Genomic DNA, 16,626 nt, shown 5'->3' with positions numbered 1-16,626 from the left:
AGTTATCTGGCAATCATGCCTAAGGAAACCTTGAAGAAGGTTTTCTATATTTTACAATAGACTCCTATTATAAGCCATTCCAGAAATTGTGATATTTATCTTTTAACTGTTGTTGAATACTTGTGTGTGGTATAGCATATTGACGATGCATTGTACTGGGGCCAAAATTATCTACATATCTTTATACACCTCGTTTGCTCAGACATAGCAAAATTTTGATGTAACGAAAGAAAACTGCCGGTCCCGTGGACTTCATTTTAAAGGGAGTCGCCTTTACACGCAATCATCATTATGGTTAATTCACCTGGAGAGACAAATCTTGTTACTGAGGGCTAAACAACAATTAAAGGACAAGTTCACCTTCATAAACATAAGGATTGAGAAATTGCAACAATATTAGTAGAACACATCAGTGAAAGTTTGAGGAAAATTGGACAATCGATGCAAAAGTTATGAATTTTTTAAATGTTTGTGTTGGAACCGCTGGATGAGGAGACTACTACAGCTTGTGAGTCATATGCGTACAACAGTATAAAGAAAATATAAAAGAAAATTCAACATATTTTCACTTTTTTCGCATAATAAAAGAGCAATTGACTTGCCTCTTTCTAAGGACAGGGGTAATAATATTACCCATAACATGTATCGGTAACGAGTCAGGGGAATGAGTACTTTTTTCAAAAGATGGAATTTTGTGAAATTCTCTTTTTATTTTCCTTATATTGTTGTACGCATGTGACATCTAAGTTATTCATACACTGCAGTAGTCTTCTCATCCAGCGGGTACTGCACAAAAACTTCAAAAAATCATAACTTTTGAACGGATTGTCTGATTTTCCTCAAACTTTCAATGATGTGTTCTACTTATATTGCTACATTCTCTCAATCCTTATGTTTATGAAGGTGAACTTGTCCTTTAACAACTTGAGAATAAACGCACATCATCTGTCACTTTGCATTACAAGGATTGCCTCGATGGTTATAATTAATGAAGGGTACTGTGATTTCACTTATTACTATACAGATTGTATGTGCTACATTGCCCTTGTATGAAGCACCAAACAAATATGTATCGGTACTGACTTGGGGCCATCATCATGATAATTTTAATACAACTGTAGTTGGTAAATTCATTATACATGTGCTATACTTCTAAATAATAGTGAGAAATTAGGAAATCATGTCCTTTAAATTGGTGCTGTGTTGTGTTAGTAATCAAATATTAACAAATGAAATTTCTTTTGTGTTGCTTGAAGGTTTCTTTATAAAACTTTTTTGTTAAATGCAAGAAAATATTAAGTAGAGGGATGAAGGTTGAGGTTTCAATTTCCTTCAATTTGTCTCCCTCACTTGTTAGAGGTAGACAAATTGAAGAAAATTGAAACCTTAAATTTTTGTTGTCATTAATGTTTTAAGGAGCAATAAATTCGTAATTATTCAGGATGTCATGTGATCACGAATTAGTTATGTGTATTAAATTCAGTATGAATTAATATCAAGTGTATTAACAATATTACTTTTGTAACAAGATTATTCATTTCTTGCCTTCAAATGATTCTTGAATTATACATACTAATGTACAATGTACTTTTACAATGATATTCATTATAAGCTTTATCTTTTATGTGTTTGCAAACTTCCCAGTTTAACCTGTGTACACATAACTGTCCCAGACCTCACATATAGATTTTTCTCAGTCAGAGAAAATTTGGAGAAAGGGGCAGGGAAAAGCAGGTGGGAATCATCTGTACAATCAGTATGTCAATCATGTTTTTAATGTCATTGAAATAGATATTGAATCTATAGAATTTTGGATTGGAACAGGTGTTCTTTATCAATGTGATTTTGTGAGTATCCCAGAAAGTCTTATTACTTTTTGTTATACCCCCTTCTCCCCCCCCCCCCACACACACACACATACACTCTCACATACAAACACACAAACACAAATGCACACACACACACACACAAACAAATACACACCCACCTAATGAGAAAAAGTCCATCACACATACTGTAAAAGTGGATATTTTCGCATGACTAATTTTTCGCGCTCTGCCTGGTAAGAAGGGTTTCGTGTGTTTCTAATTCCACAGAATTAAGACTAAGTACGGGAACATAATGGCAAGCAAAAATATTTGCGTGCTTATATTTTCGCACTAGTTCCTGGTTGTGCAAAATGAGCAAAAATTTCAACACCGTGAAAATTTCCACTTTTACAGTACATGTACAGGTCATTTTGAACAGGTTCAATTAAAGGGAAGCAGTCCTGAGATTTTCACTGTTTTGATAATTAAGAAGAGTAAAAAATATAACCTTTCACCAATTTATATGCGTGGACATCAAAAATTCTCTCCGTACGCGATTTTTAAAAAATAATTCCTGCAAGCGATCGTGTAAGAGCCTGCCAAAAGGTGCAACGTCATTGATGCCCCACTCTCAAGTTGACAGCCGTGCCTCAGAAAACCAATTTAAGTGTTCAAAATGATCATATCTGATTTTTTCATAAGATGTGACAATATGTGGTTTTATTATTTCAAACAAAATATTTCAAGCTTATTTATATATACAATTAATATAAAAATAAATAGTAAACATGTATTCATAAATAACTAGGGATGACGAGCAGAACACCGCTGGAAAGAGTTGTGCATCGATGACGTATGACTCTCGGCCAAGACTTGCTCATTTGCAGAGTCACACTTTTTTAACCGAAATGTACAAGCTTATTAGGTGATTTGAAAGTTTGTTTTTGATGAAAGTAGTTCATTGGAGGTACCAACAACAACAGATTTTTTTTAATTTCGTGAGGACTGCGTCCCTTTAATATTGAATCTGTATAGGTAACATGCATCATTGTGATTCATGCATATCCAAGATCGATTCTTTTTACTGCTACAATGTAGCTATCCCCTCTCACACAACACACACACACACACGCACACACACAATGTACTCCTAGTGTCGAGCAGTCAATATCACAATGTAACAATGGGCAAAATAATTTCACATCATTATACATTGTACAATGTACATGTATCTTATTGCAGTCATATTGCTTCTGCATTTATTTGGCAACGTACTTACTCATCAACAATGTCTATGAGGGAAATGATGACATTATCATGTCTAGTGAAGAAGAACACATTGCAAGGGCACAGTCTTTGTTCATGCAAATTTTAAAAAACAATTTAAAGAAATAGCAAGTGTGCTTATTGAATCTTGCCAAGAAACATCTTGATATGGGCTGGCATTGTGGTTACAAATGCAATGTAATGGGAGAGCATATCTTTTCACCTTCAACCCCACTTTTAAATCTCACCAGAAATCAAATGTGAATGTTCATCAAGAATAAGATAGGCTATTGTACTATCTACAGGGTAGTCATCGCTGGCAGTGGTACCAATGTCAAACTTTAACAAATTAGTTTTGAGATCCTGTAAATCTGGTCAGAATAAAAACTCTACATCAAGTTCAGAGTGACAACTCTACATACACATACAATTTTGTTTAATTCAAAGATGTTTAGAAAACATGGTAGGAATTTTTGTTTACATACTAAAAGGGGAACACCCACTTCAATGTTGTAGTTGACGTAATGCTTCGCTCTGTGTAAAGTGCATTCACTCGAGGAAAGTTTTGTTTACATAACTAGAAGGATCACCCACTTCAATATTGTTATAGTTGACGTAATGCTAAATGCATGCCATAATGTTTATGAGATTAATACTGGGCCCATCCATTACTGTGGATAGATTTGTTTTATTTTCGTCTTCTTTAATTTTTGAAATGACTACATTAGATTTAGACAGTTTCTACACAATAGATATCTCTTTATCAGATTGGATATACTGTGTGTATTTTATACGAATTGTGTGTCACGATCCAGCTATATTTATGGTATCTTGTAGCCGTGATCTGAACAATTAGAAATGACATTCGTATGGCATGGACATGAATTGAATAACATGTTTGACACATGCATAACATTCATTTGTGAAAATTATTATTGTAAAAGTATCTGTTCCTCACGTTAGTCAGTGTTGGGACCCAGCACCATTGGGGATATTCCAGAATTAATTATCTCTGAAGCAGGAGTTCTGAAACAATTGAAGAATTTGATGCTAATCAAAGCACCAGGACCAGACCAGTTGCCACCATGGTTCCTGAAGATGTTCGCTATGAAATTAGCACCAATACTCACAGATCTATTCCAGTCCTCAATTGACCAAGGATCACTACCACGGCAGTGGAAGGAAGCAAACATCTGTGCGATATTCAAGAAGGGAATTAAGTAAGGAAGCACGCGATAGTTACAGACCAGTTTCTTTGACTAGCATCACATGCAAGATCCTAGAACATATCATTCACTCTCATATCATGGGCCACTTTGAAGAGAATGAAGTACTTGTGGATTCACAACATGGATTCAGAGCAAACCGCTCAACAGAAACACAGGTAATAGTCACAATTGATATTACACAGTCATTGGACAAAGGGGAATCTATTCACATGGCAATACTGGACTTCTCAAAGGCATTCGATAAAGTACCCCATGAAAGGCTATTAGGAAAACTTGAGTACTATGGCATTAGAAACAACCTACAAGTATGGATCAGGGACTTTCTTACAAACCGGATACAGAGGGTGGTCTGTGAAGGAAGCATGTCCTCAGAAGAACAAGTGTTGTCGGGCGTACCTCAAGGTACGGTTCGTGGACCCCTTTTGTTCCTGACATACATAAATGACCTCCCAGAACACATTAAATGTACAATGCGGCTCTTCGCAGACGATTGTCTGATATACACATCTGTCACAGAAGAAGAACATATGGACATCCTGCAAGAAGATGAAAGGACTCCCATAGCATGGAATAAATTAGAAAAGGATATAGTTAAAGCATCATTGTTAGAAAGCTTCAAGGGGGCACTTACAGCATAACCACACACGTGTATTCAACACCAAAGTCAGCGATATGCAGTGTGCTGCCCTGCTGGCTATAACTTTCAGAAGGTTCAGAAGATATCTTAGGCCTTGACAGTCTACACGAAATAATGCATGGGTGAATTTTTATGTGGCTAATTTATACACGTGCTGCTTGCATATCACACCCTACTTTATGATAATGATCATTTGAGCCTTAATTCAAAGATAAATGCCTAAGTGCGCAATAAATTATCCTCTTCGATATGTCCTTCATTTTAACAGGACACATCAGACCACAATGGCAGACCGCTTCTCCTGTCGGCTAAATGTACAGACATGTCCTACAGCAGACCAAATAAAGTTCTGATCTTTGGAGACTCAATTTTGCGAGACTTAGAAGAATATCTCCTACATCTTGACGTTGACTACATTTTCAGTGTTCTCTGCTTTCCAGGAGCAACTGTAGAGACCATTCATACATCAATCAGAGAGAAATTCCATGATACTGTATTTGACGAAGAATTTGATTATGTCTTTGTGCATGTTGGAAGCATGTTTGAAGTTCGGCTTATGGGAGAGAGAGGAGAAGCTTTATCTTAATCTATTTCAGACACTTTCCGAACTATTCAGGTCTGCATCTATTGTATTCTTCCCCATTGGGACTCGCAGGAATTGCATGAACGCTCACTAATATTCTATTCTGGACTTGAATTATTATGTAAAAGATTAGCATGTGAGTACGTCCACTTTTCTTGCAACTTTGTCGATTCTGATTATTTGTTCTTTAAAGATGGACTGCATCTCCTGCCATTACGCAAAGCTTAGCGTTTTCTTTAGATTTGTACCTTTTTCATAAATTTCGTGAATGTTCGTCAGCTAGTAGGCCTACTTAATTCCGAAAATGGATACCGGTACCTAATGTACTGAAAAAACAGTATGCAGCTTTGAAGCAAAAGAGCAAGAAAGAGCCATGGAAGGGGACGGATTTGGACTTGTATGTTTACATGAGGAGAGAGAGATACGGCAAGCAGCGGCTTAAGAGACGCCAAAAAAGAAAAAGGAAATGGAATTAAAAGAAACAACAAAAGAAATGGACATCCCCTGGGTTTATCAATCCACGTAGGTATGCGAATGTGCCAGATCTGCCGAAATTACCACCACATCAGCACATCGGTAGGAAGATAGTTTCCTTCATCCCCTACCGTGAAATCAATGTCGCACGTTTTGATAGGATAATCTCAAAAACACCACTTCCATGCCAACGATCTTCCTACATCCATAGAAAAAGGGCAATAAAGCGGACGAAGTGAAGAAAGCAAACTGTCCGTCGGCGTAGGAATAGGAAGGTATCTATGTTTTTCAATAACTTTAAGAGTTCTAAATGATCAATGTTGACACATTTGACTTCTTAAATTTGACATGAAAGCAAAGTTACGTATTCCAGATTAAATCATTTAATTATTCAACATTTTAATGCCTTTATTCACTGAAAGAAAACAGTGGTGATATATGTAGGGCCTTCACCAATGTGATTTTATGCAATCTGTTACAATTTTTAAAAATAACTAAATTTAGAGTTTTCAAGTTCATTATTTTGCTGACTTACATGTATGCAAATATTACAATCATATTGAGTTAAAGGGAAATTGCCAAATCAATCACTCAATATTTTCTGACCCATTCATGGATTCCTCCAGCTCCACTAGTACGGATACGACAATGCTGAGAAATTTTTGAGTGTGCAGCCTTTTTTTCACACTATACTCTGCATACTAATTACTGTCGGGAGGGCTTTCGGATGAAGTTTGTGAGGGAGTCCACTCCGCCAGATACTCCATACTTTTCACTAGCCCAGAGGTTTTATTGGGAGAGGACGGCCGCAAACTCTTCAACATTCCAGCAGTCAGAGAACAACTTTGTGGGGTTTTCATTGATGAAAGTCACTGCATGTCTCCAAATGGTATGTATCTTGAACATGTAGACTATTCAATAAATAATAGGTACCTATTTAAATTTCAATGAAAGTTACCCAGGCCAGGCCAGGCCAGGCCAGGTAGACTCTGTTTAAATTTTGTAACTGTACCATAACATATTAAACATTGAGACTCTTGATAGACTAGACATGAAATTAACCTAAAGAAATGTGTTGTACTTCAACTTCAACTGAACATTTAAATTTAGATGCTAGAGTACAGGTAATAAGAGTAGATTTGTACTTGCATGCGTGCTCCATATCTAGATACAAAGAAAAAGTCTTTGGGAGCGGATACTGGAAATCTGTCACCACCAATGACAAAAAAAAAAAGCAGTGAATGGGATTTTTCACAATAACACCAAAGCATTGAAAAATACAAGTGCCATTTTATTTAAATCTTCAAGTTATGGCATTCATATACTGTCCAATTAATCAGTCTCTTACATTAGACCTAGTTCTTATTGCTCAGTACATTTAAAACTTAACCCCTTGTAATTAGGTTTTGTGCCTATGTGTGTGTGTGTGCGTTGTGTTTATCAGCACAATTAGAATTATGCTAGTACTTGTTAACTTACTCGGAACATACATGATCTAATTAAAATGTCTTATTCTACTAAAAGAATGCATGAAAATAGGGGTGGTGTGGCTAGTTGGTGTATGTGGTTTTTTGGACTATTAAGTCCTTCACTACCTGTTTATTATTTTTTACAAAATATCAGCATATTATAAATATTTACAGTACAAATATCATTTGATAATGAATTAACACGTGTGTGTTTGTGTATTTTCTTCAACATGTACCTTCCAGGGGAAGCTCATCAAGTGACACAAAAGCATTCTGCAGTGCATATGGGAAGCTGGGAGAGGTGCAGTGCATATGGAAAGCTGGGAGAGGTGCAGTCCAAATTAAAGTCAGCGGTGCCAGTTGTTGCCATGACTGCAACAGCAACATGTGAAGTGCGCCGCAGTGTAGTTGACAGTTTGGGACTCCGGAACTACATAATGTATGTATGTCACACTAAACCGGTCACCAGAAAGGATAAACATAAAACATGTCGTCTTGAGATCAAGAGCAAAGGACTTCGATAAACTATTTAAATGGATGGTTGATGAAATCAAGGTGAATGGTGCCTCTACAGACCGGACAATAATTTACTGTCAGTCAAGAAAAGTTGTGAGCAATGTTTATGCAATGTTTCTTCATCTACTTCCAACCACATATCACAAGCACATACAAATGTACCACACCAACACAGAGAATGACGTTCAGCCGATGTGTTGGTCAACCGATGTGTTGGTTCAGTGAGTAGAGCGGCTGCCCTCACAATCGGGAGGTCGTGGGTTCAAACCCCGGCTGTGTCATACCAAAAGACGTTAAAAGATGGGAGTTGCTGCTACCTTGTTTGCCGTTCAACAGTTGAAAAGGTTAGAGCAACGTCGATCTGGTGCTGCTCAGTGGCTGCCAGGCCCACGATCAATTGGGCAAAATGAATTTCCATTCTTGGACAATAAAATTTGGAGTTTTTTTATATATCCAAACAATTATTATCATCGACAGCCTTGCTGACCCATCAGGAGACGTCAGAATTTTGGTTGCAACAATTGCGTACGGAATAGGAGTGGACTCGAAGTCAGTTCATAGAACAATAATCTGTGGCCGCACAATGGATTTAGATGATTATATGCAGATGAGCGGTCGCACTGGCAGAGACAACAAACCAAGTGTAGCTGTCACCTTACAGTATCCAGGTGACAGTACAGGGAGGAACATTTCAAATAGTATGAGAGAATTCCTGGAAGGCTAAGAGCAGTCGCAGAGAGCTCGTAAGAAGAGTGTTTGGTGAAACCAAGACCAACAGTATCGTAACTGCACATGACTGCTGTGACATTTGTGCAAAGACATGTGCTTGTAGTGGCGTCAATGTATGCAGCAATGCAGAATCCACGATGGAAACCGCTCTACAAGGTGCAGTGGCATCCAAAGAGCAGTCTGAGGAATTGCCCATCAAGACTGCAGCAGACAAGTTGTTCAATGACTTCATACTCCATTTTGGGTTTCCCTTTAGAAGATTCCCCCATGATTAAGGCAGGGAATACGAAAGTTGACTATTCAACTAGCTTTACCAGTACGTGTACTCTCAGATTGCAAAGTCCCATACAACACTGTACCACAGGTACCACCCTCAAGGCAATGGCCAAGTTGAGTGCTTTAAACCACACCCTCTTCGAAGGGACACAAAACTGGGAAGCCCATCTAAACAAGATGGCACATGCTTACAATTGTACTCACCAGGCAGTGATCGGGTATTCCCCTTTCTACATACTGTTAGACAGATTTCCCAGACTGTACCAACTACATCTGGCATTTGGCCTTCACAGAGGGTAAGATGGGGTTTCTGACATTGCTCCTGACGACTATGCCCAGAAATGACAAAAGCAAATGAAACCAGCCTATAAAATTGCAATCTGTCATATTGAGCAATCTGCTGCTCGGGGGGAAAGGAGGTCCAGGTACAAGAGCAATGAGTGCAACCCTCTATTCGGGAGACAGAGTCTTAGTGATGCATGTAGGCCCTCCAGGAGGCAATCAACAACTGTGTTGGCAAGAATATCTGGATCAATAATGCACCGAGTGTTCACAAGAACAAACAATGAAAGGCAAAGAAAATGTTGATACCTCAAGACTTTCTAAACACAGTACCTAATGAAAATATATGCACTACATCTCTGCAAACCAAGCAAATGAGGCGAGGCATACAGCTTGAACCAAAAGCCAAGGAGGCTTATAAGAAGTTTGTGAAAGAAAATCACACCAATGCGGTGTTCACAGAGTGTGGACTTGTGTTATCAAATGAGCATGCATGTCTGGCAGCCAGTCCCGACATGCTTGTGGAATGCAGTTGTCATGAACAGGGGGCAGTTGAAATCAAATGCCCTGATATCAGTGATGCACCAATTGGGAAGTCTGGGTACCATGGTACATCCAGGAATCAGCAGAGGGACTACCCATGCTACAGACTACTCACAGCTATTATCATCAGGTCTCAATGCAGATGGCTATTATGTAAAGGGGGTGATTTTTTGTTTTTTGTTTATGCCCACGAGGAAACTGGATGATCAATGTCAACTATAAGGACTTATAGTGGAACAAGCTACTGTACTATGTAAAATAGATTGCCGTGTATACTTTTAAAAATATGGTCTACTGGTTGTTCCATTCTTTCATTTGAGGGAAACCTACAGCACTAGGCCATACCCCATGATGAGAATGGGAAAGGTCCCAAAATGGGATTTGATTTCATTTGAAATCATTTCACATTTCCAATTATCATTTCACTTGAATATCATTACAGGAAGACCCTTCATTGTACAGAAGTACAAATCCCCTTGCAAATGTGTACTGTAGTCACCCGATGAGTGTGAAACTACAATGGAAACGAAACCACTAAACGGCAACTGCATGTGCTCTCCGTTTCAGAAATTCCGATCCTTCTGTTCATGAGAAGCTGCAATGCTTTTTTTTTTTTGAAATGGTCACTCTCCATCATCAGCATTGCAAGTATTAGAGATGGAGCTTCAGATCAAAGACCCAGAAAGCTTTGTGATCAGTTCTGAAGACAGCTACTTTTCTTCTTTCTTGAAGGGATGTTCTTTTCTGATAAAGAAGGGCTGCAAGAAGATGAGCCCGCTTGACAAAAATATCTCGCAGGATATGCAGACAGCTTGCAGAAAGACATGATTTGAAATGAAAAGAAAGACTGTGAAAAAAAAAATACACATAACTAAAAATGCCTGGGTTTTACACAGGGTCTAAGAAAATGCGCTCGTCAAGAATTATCGGCAAGAAAAAAAAAAGAAAAAGAAAAAGAATGGTGACAATGGTTTTGCTTCCAAGGCACAACCGTGAAGCAATGGGAAAAGCGCATACCATGAAATCAAAAGGCCACAGCAGCAGAAAATGCAGAAGATCTTGGATCAGAATTCACCAACTCTACCAGATTTTCCCAGTCAGGAAGACCATCCTTAGATAGTGATGCCATTGAGAGAAGTCCTCAAATTCTATGAAAAAGATGATATCTCCTGTCAAGCCCCAGGTCACAAGGATTGCATCATACTGTAGATCCAAATCAGATCAGATCCAAAGATGAGCACACTAAAAAACTCAAAACTTACTACAGTGTAGCAGGCCAAATACGTGCTAATGTCACTCGCAGAAACACATGGCCTGTTCTGTAATGATGAAGGAGTCTCCATATCTAGAGGCAAATTCTGTGATCTGAGACCAAAACACATCAAGCTCTTTGATGACATTCCACAAAATGTATGTGTTTGCACCCATCATAAGAATGTTCGTCAGCTTCTTGTTCCCCTCAGCATATGTACCCAGTTGGCAGATAACATTTCCACTTTCACTGATTCTACTGTTTGAGATGCAGGCACAAAGCAGTGCTTGTTTCCAGAATGTTCCATCTTCAAGGAGAAAATTGAAATCTTCCGAACATCAGAGGAAGACACACCAGTCAAGTACAACCAGTGGCAAACAACAGAAGGAGCACACAAGGTCGATATTCACACCAAGGTGAAAGCATTTGATATTAAAGTTGAAGCAACAGTTATAGGCTTTCCTCATCCCTGTGTACATCAAACGAAAGCAGAGCAGTCATATTAGCGGGGATAAAAGGAAAGTAGATGGAAATGAGGTGTTGCTTTAGGTTGACTTTTCAGAAAACATCACCCATAAGAAAGGGATTCACTGCTGAAACTCCTGCTGGTGAAAAACTCAGGAATGGAATAATGTTCACAGATGAATGCTGGATAGAATCATTCTCTGCTCCAAATAAACAAAATGAGAGAGTGCGCACTAAAAACTGGGCGGATGTTCCAATGAAACACACCATAAAGAACTCCCCTAAGATTTTGGTTGCTCGGGCGATGACCGCCCATGGCTTGTCTGACTTGCATTTTGTTCCTGCTAAAAAGACAATTAATGGGCAATATCACAGAGAGGAAATTCTGACTAAAGTTTATGAACCATGTCTTCGGAATTCGAACGTCTGCCCAAATCAAGCAGATGTTATCTTTCACAAGATGTTGCCACGCCCCATACAGCTCAGCTTTCGCGGCAATGGTGCGAAGAGAAATTTCCCGCTCATATATTATTGGAAGAAAGATGAGTGGCCAGGCAACTCCCCCGATCTCAACATGATTGAGAAGTTATGGGCTATCCTAAAAGAAAAGGTTTATGAACCTCCATCCTGCACGACACATGAACAACTTGTACAACATGTGCCACGATGCTGGAAAAATATCCCTCAATCAACATTGAGGGCGCTTGTCCACAACCATTGGGTCAAGCGAGTAACAGATGTTTTTGAACATGATGGGGACAACAACTTCAGAACAGAAAAGCCACAAAAGTAAAGAATTGGCAAGTTTCCATGATTTTCTATCACTTTTTACACTGTAATATTATAGGGAGTGTATTAACTTTCTGTACATTGTATAGAAGATGTCTCTCACAAAAATAATCAAAGCCATCTCTCAGAGCAGCCAAAAAATCTACCAGAGTCCAATTGGGTAAAAACTGGTGGATGTCCTGGAATATATCACAAAGTTATCCAGCACATATCTTAGATGTAAGAAAATTGGCGCATCCATATACAGTAGTATATAGCGTATTGAGACATGGATAGAGTGCAACCATCGCAACACGGAAGAGGATACCATGTACACCTTGACGCTTCCTTAACCCTCACACAAATATTTACTTTTTGGAATACGACAATGGCAAATATCTTACTGAATACATTCACCATCTATTTAAGGATGTAGCTAAAAAAGAAAAAAAAAAGAAACTCTCTCGCAGCAAACAATTAAAGGCTCTATATCTCAGAGTTGTATGAACAGCTAGTTGGAGTTCAGTCGAGTGAGCCAGTAGATGTACTAACCTCTCCCAAAGGGATATCTTAGATGAAACAAAATTAATACATCTATTCATGTAATACATGTATGTACTGAAGACATGCATTGATTGTGAAAGAAAAGAGTAATCTGTGTTTCATGAAACAATAAATCATAGCCCTTTGCAGCATTCAGAACACTAAAGAAATACAAAGTAGTGTTACCCCAAATCAAGAGGGCACTGATGGCTACACAGTGTACAGGTCACTGTTCCACTTGCGCACCTGAAAGATAATACTTCATATACTGTAACTGCATGATTAACCGCCAAAAATGAATTTACTACTGTTACACCATTTTCAACATAACATGTTTTCTGAGAGAGCAATGTTCACAATTCACGTAATGCAAGTTTGAATGGTAAGAGACAACACTTCTTCAGACATTTGCACGGATATGTATTACATACAATACACTCCACTTTCCCCCCTCCACTAAGGCTCTATCATATTTTGGATCAAAACGTATCCCCTAGTGAATGACTGAAAGCCCTTCATGTCCTTAAAGTTACTTTCGGCTATGTCAAAATGTTACCATATGTGACCCTCTATTAAGTACTACATATTTGCAAAATGACATCATTTTTTTTGACAAGATTTGTGCAAAATGTCACAAAGCAATTCTGAAATTGTGCGCAGCTTTGTACCACCACTCTTTAGAATGTAACAATTTTTAACAAAACAATTGTGATGTCACAAAGCAATTCTGACATTGCGCACTACTTCGTACTGTCACTTGGTGAAATGTAACATAATTTTTCGAACAAAACAAATGTAACATCACAAAGCAGTTCTGACTTCTGATATCATGCGCTGCTTGTTAGGGTCAGTGTAGGGTTCCTTCACAACATTGATTTCACTACCCCACAACTTCTAACCTTGAATTTTTTTTTCTCCATTTTCCCCTCTTTTGTTTAAATTTTTGATCCCAAATATCAAACTACTGGTAATATACTTTTCCTAATTTCAACTGTACCAAAAGAACTTTTCACTTTGGGGCTGCACCTCCCAGTGAATGCAGGTAGTTCTTTTGAAGTCACCCCTGTCCATGGCTTTAACCAGAAAACCTCAAGGAAAAGTAATTTGTATACCTTCTTTGTACAGGTTCAAATGCAATTGATTTCCATGAAAGAATACTACAAAACACTTAAAGGTCAATCCAGGTTATGTTAGCAGTATTTTCCTTTGTCTCCATTAGCAGGTTATGCACTTTCTCTCAGCAAAGTGGGTCATGCACGCAAATCAGTTTTTTACTCTTGAGACGTCCTCAGCAAGAAAGCGAAATTGTTCCAATTCATTAGCAAGCTCAGGATAGCAGACATTGCAGAGAATACAAAATGTAGATTCCCGTGAAGCACCATCAACAGGCGGTCATAAGTACAAGTTACCAACGGATAGTTTCGTATACCGGTACTTCAGATGCACGTCTCGGTTGGCAACACCAGTAACCTATTCATGGGAGATGGAAGGACATACCATAGACATTACCTTGTGACATCACAATATATGTGAACACACTCATATTTCCAGTTACTCAAAAAACAAACGAACAAACAACACACTATTCACAGATCTGATTTGTACTATACACATACCATCTGACAATGAAGGCTATAATATATCATCATGGCGATTTTCTCTCATTCATATTTAAATTTTCTTTTTCTTCAACATAAAGCAATCTTGTACAATTTTTGCAACTTATTGACTAGCAGATCGAAGGAAACACTGCAAAAGAATCACTAGCCCAATCACACTGGCAAAACTTTGCCAAGTTTAAGTTCTCAAAGTTTCATCAGTTTGACCACTAACTTCAAAACAAGTCCATGTTGTTGTTGCCACCTCTTATAAGGGCTGAATGTTGCATTACATACAAGTGACTGTGATGATGCTGCTGTCCAACAGCCAAGCGGGATGACAGAAGTTTGAGCCTTCTCTCTTGCAGCCATGGCCGCTCTCCTAGTACAGCTGTATTAACAGAGATCCTATAAAACGACAAAAAAGGTTTAAAAAGGGCCTGTACAGTACTGGTTGAGGCGAGGATTCAGCTTGTAGCATTTTGTGAGATATTTAGAAACCACTCTATGAAATGTTAAGGAGCATACAATTCTAAGGGGAATCATAACTTTATTTGATGAAAATCGCTTCTGAATTGACCGAGATATCTAAAAAACAAAGTAAAACAAAGAGATTCTAACAAAAGTCGTGGCCTGTCAATTTTATTAGGATGGCTTTTTTGGATATCTCAGCCATTTCAGGACCAATTTTCATCAAATAAACATTGAATCCTTCTTGAAATTACATTCTACTTCATATTTCATTAGAGGTTTCTCATTATCTCACCAAAACAATATGATCCCTTTAACTCCACCTTCACAATTAGTAATTCTTATCGGGAGTCACTTATTCCTAACCCACATGTCCACATACAGTAGATGTACGAACTATAATTTCATGTAAAGCTGAGTAGAAAATGTACACATACAATTATCTGCACTGCATGTCCAGTGGTATCATCATATTCATTGCATACCAGGTTAAAAAAAATTGTTTATACAATCAAGTTAATCACTTTTTGCACAATCTTTATCAACAGACGCCTGTACATAATGAATATATGAAAGACAGCAGGAATGAATTTAAACAGCTAAAAATGTAAATAAACTCTGGGGAGGATACCTCACAATAACTGAAAACAAAAACAAAAACAAAGTACCTTTGGTCCATTCCAATGTTAGGACATCCCCTGGTGTACAACTGTAGCAAGAATCAACATCGCCCAGCAGCCGGTATACGCAATGCTCTCACAGTCTGCAATTCCTTCCATGCAGTCGAAACAGAAGCAGGTGTGCTCTCCGGCCAAGATCTGGTATGGTGAATTTCCCTTGAAGCTGTGTTTGGCTCTGGTGTATTCAACTGCTTTAAGCCGAGTGCTTCTATTTTTTTTTTCCTCCTACAATTCCATTTCTGCTTCTTCTATTTTTTCCCAGCATACCAATGACCTACATCTTTAATTGCAAATTTGCCTCTTCTTCTATGTCGACATTTGTGCCCTTTCTTTTCTTTTGTATTTCTTCCATTTTCAGCTTGTGCAAGTGTTGGAACAGGCTTGGAACCACAGGCATTCATTCTTCCTCGGTGATTAGATGATCACACCTTGTCCATATCGAAGTCTCCAGAGCTTGCATCGCAACTGGTCAACTTCATTTTGCTGTTGGTGCCTTTCTGGATTTTCCTTTCTTCTTCGCCTGTCTACACACTGCCTTACAGCTGTTGTCCTCTTCTGTCCTTTGTTAGTTCTCCCTTTAGAAGGGTTTAGAACACGTTTGGAGACTCGCCTCTTCTTATGAGCTGACTTTTTTGCCTTTTCTTTTCTTTTGCATTCCTTTGGTTTTTCAGCTTGTTCATGTCTTGGAGCAGGCTTGGAGTCAGAGGCGTTCAGTGTTGCTCTGTGGTTAGACATTCTTTCCCTGCGCACTTCCTTGTCTCTCTGCTTTTGCTCCTCGCTTCTGGTGAGTCGCCAGAGCTTGCATCGCAGCTGGTCAATTTCCCTGTGGTGTCGGTACTTTTCTGGATTATCCTTTACTCGTTGTCTGTATGCACGCTGCTTCTCAGCTGATGTCATCCTCCGTTTTTTATCATTTTTCCCCTCAAAAGGGTCTAGAACAGGGTTACAGACTTGAGGCTTGATGCTGGTCCTGCGCTTAGATAGATCCAACCTGGAAAACAGCAGAATGGTAATGATGTTGCCATTGAACAATGCAT

The 16,626-nt window shown here is 38.5% G+C and overlaps 2 pseudogenes; both read left to right on the top strand.

The window, feature by feature from the left end:
* The first annotated feature begins 7,696 nt into the window (after window positions 1-7,696).
* Window positions 7,697-8,986, top strand: LOC139721817 (ATP-dependent DNA helicase RecQ-like; annotated as a pseudogene).
* Window positions 8,987-10,934: 1,948 nt separating this feature from the next.
* On the top strand, window positions 10,935-16,007 carry LOC139721816 (uncharacterized; annotated as a pseudogene).
* The last annotated feature ends 619 nt before the right edge of the window (window positions 16,008-16,626 follow it).

Source organism: Diadema antillarum, unplaced genomic scaffold (genome assembly GCF_040938485.1).
Source record: "Diadema antillarum isolate AM-2024a unplaced genomic scaffold, OU_Dant_1.0 scf00000151, whole genome shotgun sequence".
NCBI lineage: Eukaryota > Metazoa > Echinodermata > Echinoidea > Diadematoida > Diadematidae > Diadema > Diadema antillarum.
Note: the sequence above shows the minus strand (reverse complement) of the source record. Positions and strands in the feature narration are given on the sequence as shown.